This window comes from Cygnus atratus, chromosome 2, assembly GCF_013377495.2.
Source record: "Cygnus atratus isolate AKBS03 ecotype Queensland, Australia chromosome 2, CAtr_DNAZoo_HiC_assembly, whole genome shotgun sequence".
In the NCBI taxonomy this organism is placed as follows: domain Eukaryota; kingdom Metazoa; phylum Chordata; class Aves; order Anseriformes; family Anatidae; genus Cygnus; species Cygnus atratus.
Genome location: NC_066363.1, coordinates 25,163,837 through 25,172,914, shown reverse-complemented (window position 1 = coordinate 25,172,914; position 9,078 = coordinate 25,163,837).

Below are 9,078 nucleotides of genomic sequence, written 5' to 3'. Positions count from 1 at the left end.
GTTAAAGCCTGTGTGCACTCGTGGTAGCTTAAAGACAAGGACTTCTGCATATGTTTGTGACAGAACAATTCACATGTTGGTGGCTGGTGTTTGATTCCAGTGAAAGGGATAAGGAAGCAAAAAGACGTGAGCTACATCAGTTCTTCCACCGTTTCCTATACAATCCTGTACAATTCCTATACAATTTCCACTTTACCTCCAGACTCCAACCTTACGTTTCATCATGCCACGTTTGTCTAAGCGTGAAAAACAAAAGCTAAGACCTTTAAACACAATTTCAAGGGGAAATTCCAAAGTGCTTTAAGAGGGTAGCTACAGTTTGACAGCACTGAGATCTCAGCACTTCCCACTGAGCAGGTTACATCTTTAATCAAAACAGTTTAATTGGCAGCCCGGCTTCCAGATGGGCCAGCCATGTGCCAAGAAGAGTTAGGGGTTTTTTGCACTGTTGAAACTGCCCAGCTGATCAATGACCAAGGGTTGTTTGCAATGGTCACTGAAGTATTGACAGGCAATGCTCCATTATCTGAGTAATTGATGTCTTAACTAATTAACTGATTTTAACTAATGTTTTAGAGCAAAATAAGTATTGTTCTGCAGTACCCTGGCCTGGAAGTCTAAGAAAATGCCTTTGCTGAGTTAATTACCAGCTAGTGAATGCTAGTCCTGTTTTTATTCAAACCTACTGCATCGTATCTCTTGGCATAAGAGTAGTGAATACTCTTAAAAAAGAGTAAAGTTTTTGTAATGGCAGTATAGCTACCATAAATCAGATCTGAATATTGGCAGTCTTACAAATTAAGAACAGCTCACAAGACTTCATTTGGTAACAAGCCTATTTTATCACATTTTCCATGTTTTTACTGTGTGTTCCCTTTCTTTTATTATTGAAATGGAAAATGCTCATTCTTGCAAATATACTAATCATTTGGCTGAATAATCACACTTGTGTGACTGCATTACCATTCAGTACTTACACTACTAAAAATTTTGTGCGGGTTACAATTTCAACTGTGCATCCAAATTATGTATGCAAACATGCAACCGTGCTTGTAAAAGCAAGCTGATTAGTGAGAAACTAATAATGAATTACTATGGCATTTTTCTTTTGCTTGGAGTTACTCACTTTGAATCAAGATGATTTTTTAAACCAGATGTAAAAAATAGCAATCACAAGGTACATTTTCTTCTTACTCTTATATGCCTCCCTTCTCAGCTTTCTCACTGATATATGACTTTTCTAAAATAATACATTCAAAGTAAAGGTAACTTGAAATGACAGTTCAGATTTCAACTCAAGCATCACAAAACGAATTCTGTAGTTGTAAAGGACTCGTTTGCATAGCCACATTTTGCTGCTCTCTTCATTTAACAAGATTTTTAAAAAGAAACATAGGAACAAAACTTCCACTACCAAAACCAGGATGGGTCCTGCTAAACATGATAAAGGGTGAATGACTCAGCTTAGGAAGACTGTCTTAGAAAGATCAATTTTCCAATTCCTGACCTGCAGTGAAGGAGTGCTCTTAGCAGTGAATAAATTGGGACAATTAATACTTGTATTTGCAGCAGGATGCTTCAGCACTGAGTATAATGAAATGTAAAACATCACAAAACTGGGAATGGAGCTGAGGAAGTAATTTCAGACTCCTGCAGTGCAAAGTAGTGATTGCTTATAGATGGACTCCATGAACCCAGTATGCAGGCTTCTATACAGTAACCAGCAATGCTCATGGGAAGCATGATACAGGATTTGCCTGCACTTTGCCTACAACAGGAATTTCTCTTTGTTCAAAACAAAAGAATAGATGTTAAGGCAGCCAAACTGGTTTGCTGGGAAAGTGATCATTTTGCTCATATTCCCTGTGGTCCTGACTGGAAATGCTGTAAAATTTATTAGAACTAAAATGCAAGGAAAAATAAGTAGAAAACACATTATTTCATAGTTTAATGCCCAGATTTACTGTCTGAGAATCTTTCAAATCCTCTCTTTGAACATAAAATCTGCAGTGTCAGCTGATTTTCCGTCTCTTTTTATATGAATCCCAGTGACAGTACTGGCAAATTCTCGGACTAACCAACGCATAATGTTCTGAGAATAGCTTTTCCCTAACACTTTTTGTTATGCTTTTATCAGCCTTTTCATTCAGTCACACACACATGCACCTATGCCTCTGAGCTCTAATGAGCTCTAAATAACTGCAAAAAGTTCAGCTATGCCCCAGCTCTTCAAAGGTAAGAATACTGCTGAGAAGTAATAAAACTCTCAAACTCCCCTGGGATTGAACTGCGGGACTGAAAATCTAATTGCAGTCAAAAGAATAGACCTGGGATGATAGCTGGATTGGCATTTTTATGTTCTTATGGTGATACTAGTTGTTGAGTGCAATAATCTTTTGCATATTTGCCTCGTTTCTCAAGGAATCCAAGTGGAAACATCAGATACATTTTTGAGGAAACCCATGCCCCATCTCTGGGATAGACAGTCATAGGATGGTACATAGCTGTAGCACATTCAATCATTTCATTAAACACACTCCTCTAAGCTGATTTTTTTTTATCATCCTTGCACATTTTTTAAACTAAATATGAATCCTTTGACAAAGAGGACAACTGACTTTTTTCCACATATGAAAAAAAAATCAGAAAATGGCTACAAAAGCTAATGAGCAAGAAGTTTAACTAGTCCTTGTTCAAGAGCATTGACAGCTCAAAACTCTTCTGACAGGGGAAATAGTAACTTAGATAGCATTTTCACTTCAAATGAAGATAAATTGCATCATCTCCCTATCCTCTCATATGCACTATTTTTCTCAGATCAAGCATTACCATGGCACAGATTTCTGCTCTGCCATCTGCTGAAGAGCAACAAGGATGTAAACCTTCGCCAGGCATTTTGGCACGGGGTTTGTGCTGTGTACACCGACAGCCTATCATTACTGCTACTCTTTAGCAGGTGCTCAATGCAAAATTGTTGATAACATATGAACAGCTTGAAATATTTGTACTGAAAAGGCAGCATTCTGGTGTGCCATATTAGCCAGGATGGCATCATTTATGTATGGCTCAGACCTGTCTTGCCACTAATTATATATTTCAAAACTGGAGATCTTATGCATACTAAAAATTCAGTCAAATATCAATGTGTTAAAGATATGCCCTTGGAGCTGACTTTCATGCTAAAGAAGTGTTTTTTCTTTTGTGTTTAGAATTGCTGGTTTGTATATATGTTTGCAGCAGTGTTCTAAAAAAACAAAAAAGAAAGAAAGAAAGGAAGCATTGTGGACAACAGTTATCATATCTGTTCTTTCCTAGATGTATATGAAGATGCAGGAACAGGAAACCAAAGCATCTGAAAATACAAAATGGACTTAAATTCCTTTGTTATATATAGAAAGGAAATGCCCTCAACTCTAAAAATGGCAAAGGCTTACACCAGCTTTACTTGAAATAGCAGCTTATCTTCAGACTTTGGGTGCTCTGAATTGCTTTTTTTTCTTTTTTCTTTTACCTCTGTTTAAGTCATAGTTTCTTGAAATGTATGTCTTTTTTCATTCTTTATATTTTTTTTCCTTATCTGTGGATACAAAAAGTCAAACAGCTTAAAAATCATAGTATAAAGCCTGTACATTTTATTATAATAGTTGGTGGGAGAGACATAGAGGAATCAGGCCCACAATGCCTCCCATGCTTGTTTTATTAAAAAAAAAAAAATTATATGAAAGATTTTCATTGGGCTAGATTTTTACAAGAGAAGGTCTCCATGAAAAGTAATAGATGCAATATGTCAGATTGCAAAAGACATTTGAAGTTTAAAATAAAGTCATTCTTTTAACTCTTTCAATGTAACAGTATCTTTTAATTTACCAGCTTAGAAACTGATCTGTAAAGCAGTTACAGTATAAAAATGTACATATGTATATTATTCTAAATAATGTGTTCTTATTAAATTCTGTTTCATTTCCCTTTGAAGTGGTTCTCTACTTGCTGCCAAAGAGCCTGGTTTTCATTGACTAGAGGAACAAGAAGCATTCGGATCACTTCTGCAAGCTACAGAATGTTTAGACTATTTATACATTAAAATTCTCCAGTGCAAATGAAACCAATTTTAAACAATGTGCTACAAGCCCCTTCACAAATACAATAAGCCTCCTTCGGAAGATCCTGTTAGCAGGTGTCTGAGTCCTGCAGGAAATTCACTATTATTTCCATAGGGTCAGCTATTATGTGGCTTCAGTTAGCTTCAGCCAGAGAAAAAGAAAATTATGAAATGAATTAGAATAGTCTACAGAAAAGGAAAAAAAAAAAAAAAAAGAAGAAAAAAAAATAAAGCACTTTAGTATCAGCTAATCCTGAAGCAAATCATCAGGCTGGGTAATGAGTAATGAGAAGCACACAATGTGCCCACCCTTGAAGAGAGGCTGTGTGGGGTTATTTAAATGATTTGGTATTATGAAAAATAATTTGCATTTTTATAAGCACCTCCCTAATCCATGTTTACTAAACATTCTTCCGGTCTCATTCTTTCAAAGAAGAGGAAAAAGAACAAGTTTTTCTGTAAATATTCTGATTTCGTGATGTCAAAGAAAAAAAAAAGGGGGGGGGGGAAGGAGGAAGAGAGTACTGAGCACTCCCCGGTGGCAGTGGTGCTTCCCAGATTTGAGGGAAGCACTGAGGCGATCTGAAAGAAAATGTGCCTTCCAGATTTGCTCCCTAAGAAATAACCCTTTGACACAAAGGTGTCAGGCGGGGGCTGTAAGCAAAAATATTTGTGCAGAACTATTCAAAGTACTGGAGTTGTCCCAAATGAGTGGGGAGCTAAAGGCCATCCCCCCAGATTCCTCCATCATTCATTCAAAGCTGACTTCATTTGCATCCTTCAAATTAGGGCAGTCATTTAGAGTGTGCAAACTCTGAATTTCGCCCTCTTTCCTGCTCCTCTTCTCACTGGAGAGGTTGGAATATTTTAATTGCTCTAAAATAAGCATGCAGATGTTTGAAGTGCTCATTACCATTCTGTTTTAACCACATTTGATGTCAGTGCAGGGCCATTGGGCAAAAAATGCAGATGTATTTACAGAAATAACTGTTTCTCCACCTCTGCAGCCTCCGTACTGCCAACACTGTACATTGTTCGAAGTATTTTCTTGACAAACAAAGATAAATGGGTTCAATGTCAGTTTCATTCTTCATTTTTTTAAGCTGACTTCAGGCACTTTTGGCTCATGCCTAAGTGAACTATAAGGTTCCCTAAACATTTGATTTCAGAACCTGTGATAATGTCTTTTGATAATAGATCAGCAACATATTTGAAATTAATCCATCCGTCAATAATATGAGATGGCTTTAGTAATCTAACATAAAAGTCTACCCTAACAGTCTTTTAAACATTTGCAAAATACCTCTACAACATTTTTATAAAAATATTTCATCTGTTAAGTTCTGTGGGTACATTTATGGATATACATTTTCACTGGAAAGGATATATATCATTACATTTATAAATATGGAACAAAAAAGCACCTGTTGCCGTGGGGAAGGTCAAATAAAATCTCTCCCACCCATTTGTACCATATCCTACAGCCCCACTGCTGTCTTGGAGTTTTTCTCTCTGGATCTAGCTTAAGCCTCTGAGTAAAAATGTGAGTGTGCTGGCAGGTCATTGCAGCCAAGTTCCAAGTTCCCATTCCCCACTTACAAGCAAAGTTTAAAAAAAAAAAAAAAAGAAAAAGTCATCATTTGGCTTAAATGATTCTTCTACCTCTGAGAGCAAAACTAGCTCTGCAAATAAAGTATGTTATTCCAAGGGAGAGAGAGCAAACATAGGCAAGTTGTCTTCTGCTTATATTATATTGTTCTCAACTATTTTAGTTTTGCTGTGTTTTGTATATTAGTGGCCATTAAACAAAAGCACACTAGTGGTTTAAATCCCTGTTCACAGTGCTTATTCTTTGCTATTCTTCCAAAATTTACATAGCCAATTTAACTAGTTTTGTGGGGAGATCCTTTCATTGGAGATATTAAAAAAAAAAAAAAAAAGATGGAAAAAAAAATAAAAGAGCTCTGAAATATCACAGGCTTTTCATGGATGGAAAAGAAAGCCTTTTCATATTACATCCCAGACCTCTTCTTTCTGGTGCTATCACATTCAGAAGAGTGCTAAACTTTTATTTATTGCTGTAAGATCTGTTCCAAATCCTACCCAAACCAGTGGAGTGTTTGTCCATTAAACAAGATGAAATACACATCTGTGAGTTCAAATGTGAGATGAGGATTATGAGAATGCAGAATCTGTTCAAAACTTGAAATGTGGGGAAAAAAATAGAAGTTTTTTCCTCATTTATTTTGGTGGAGGCTTTTGCCATTTCATCTGTCCACTGATGAGAGTGAATAATGGCTTTCTTTGATGAAGTAGGGTGATGGACTTGAGATCAAAGATGAAGAAGATGAGCCATAACTGAAAGCAGAATATAGGAGCAGCAATGGCAGCCAGAGCAGCTCTAGGCTTTTATACCTACATAATTGCAAGGTAGTGTGTAATACCTTGTCTTTTCTTACTAAGGTATTACATAGCTTCAAGATGATTCATAAGAGTATTAAAGAATGTTACTTTTTTTTCCTCTTTTTGTTTTACTCAGATAAAAATGCAAGCATTTTTCTATGGCCTTCCTTCAGTGTGAGCATAATTCCTTTGGAAATCCGTCACTCACCACACTGCTATGTATCTGTATCATACAGCTTTCTGGGAGCTAGATGGCAATGGTTTCCCACAGAAGATGGAAGGAAGCTCTGGTTAACTATGCTTGGGACAGAGAGCAGGAGAAAAGGAAGGGAGATAACACTAGCAAGCACTAACTTTTTTTTCTTGACAGAAGTGGGAAATTAGAATGTCCAGGGTGACTTCAACATGAGAGGTAATACTGTGTGTAACTGGGGATTGATTCCTCTCTCCTGCCTCCCACAAGAGTCTTCCTGATTTATAACGGCTAATTTTTAGGTAACTAAATGGCTGTGTTGAGAATATTTTTGCAATAAACCAAACCTTTTTTAATGCCACTGTCTTAGAATGCCCTTAAATGGTACGTCATGCTGTGGTTTTTGAGTATATTCTCTATTCACACATGAAAAACTGCAGAATGATGTTCATACACATCTCTTAAAAACATCAAAGTGCAGGGTAAAATTTTTATCACTGACTGACAACTTAAAAGCCCATGACAGTCTATAAAGAAAAGTTTGTTCAAAAAGTTGTTCTTCATAAGGCTTCTGAGTGTACGCAAGGAGCCCAGCTCCTACAGAGTAGATGCCCTGCTCCCTCACTGCCTTTCTGCAGAGGCTGCAAGACTTTTCTAGAGAGCAACAGAACTGCAACAAGGGCCTCCAAACACTCTGCAGATGGACATAAAGCGATCACATAATAAGCAACAAAACTGATGCAGCCTTGGGATGGAAAGGGGCAGTTTTGCTGTGCTAGTTATACGAGAATTTGAGAAGAAAAAAAAAAAGAAGAAAAAAAAAACAAGGGATCATTTCTTCATTAGAATCTGTGGTATATAAACAATAGACAAGGAGTCTGGAAGACAAACAAAAGATTAAACATCTAAGGATCCCATTCAAGTCAAAGTTTACATCATGGTTCAGTTAAACTTGCAATGCAAACACCAGCGTGTTGATGGAAATCCTGCTCCACCTAAAAAGATAATATGCATACATCTCTTCAGGCTATGTGCTGTGTTCCAGGGCGAGGTACAAAGCTCTTGGTCACAGTGGGATAACTCAGATGCATTTTAATATATAGTAGTGCATGCCTTCTGAACTAGCGCGCCTCATGCAACAGCACACCCTGACCAAAAATAAAGGCATGTTCTTCTTTAAAGATACATTTTCTATTGTTAACTCAGATTTTCATCATGGTACATTTTCTGCATTTCCCACAGTTCTAAAAAGTACTTTCTATATTGCTTTTTTTTTTTTCCCTTCTCAATAGGAAATGAATAAGGTTGTTTTCCTAATGCAAAACCTTATAAAATTAAAAAAGCTCAACTTATAAAATAAAAAAAAAAAAGGTTTCGGGAATCATTCATTTTTTTTCCTTAGAACTACACTTTCCTGTTTAAGTTCATCTTGATTAGTTCTGATATTTTTCAAACCATATTCAATTCTAAATCTGTCTTTCAAGTCCTTTCCAAGTCCTTTAAGCCCGACATGCTTAGTCCCATCCACATGTTGTATATACAAGTATAAAATGTTACAATTATATTAAATTATTACGGGTCACTATTCCAAACAGCAAGCTAGGACAGTTAGAAGACTGGATTCCATTTTAAATTCCTAGTGTGTCTGAAAGATACAGTCAAATGAGGAAAGCCTTTGAGAAACAGCAGAAATAAGAATTCTAAACCTTTTGGTTTAGAAAATTTATCAAACAGGGAAATGTTTTATCTTGATGAAAAAAAAAAAAAAGATATGAATAGAAATAAAATAAGTCTTCCAGTATGTAGAAAAAGCTATTCAAAAAAAAAGGAGGGCTGTGATCACTTTTTCTCCATATTCAATAAGAGGAGGAAGAGGAAAGACCTACTCAGAAAACTCAAGCCAGATGGCAGTAAATAGGCTCCCTAGGAAAATGCACGCTATACCTTATCGGAGGTTTACAGAAAAAGTGGAGAAAGATGTCTAGTTCTGATAGATTGAATAGCTCAGATCCTACCTTGAAGAGTTCTGCAGGTTCATTCTTGAGACACCAGAAGAAATGAGTGCTCAATTCTATCTTTTCCCTATCTTCAGAAATCAAGATTGTGATATACATCGGATTTCCATCACAAGGAACGAGGGTCACAAGAGGACCCTTATCACAGGATGTGGTGGTTTTACTCGGGTGGGCGGCCGAGCTCCACCACAACCGCTCTGTCACTCCCCCTCCTCAAAGAGGAACGGGGAGAAAATACGATGAAAAGGGCTCAAGGGTTCAGATAAGGACGAGATCGCACAGTAAGTACCGTGACGGGCAAAACAGACTCAACATAGGGAGATAGTAAGATTTATTGCATATTACTAAAAAGCTAGAGAAGTGAGAAA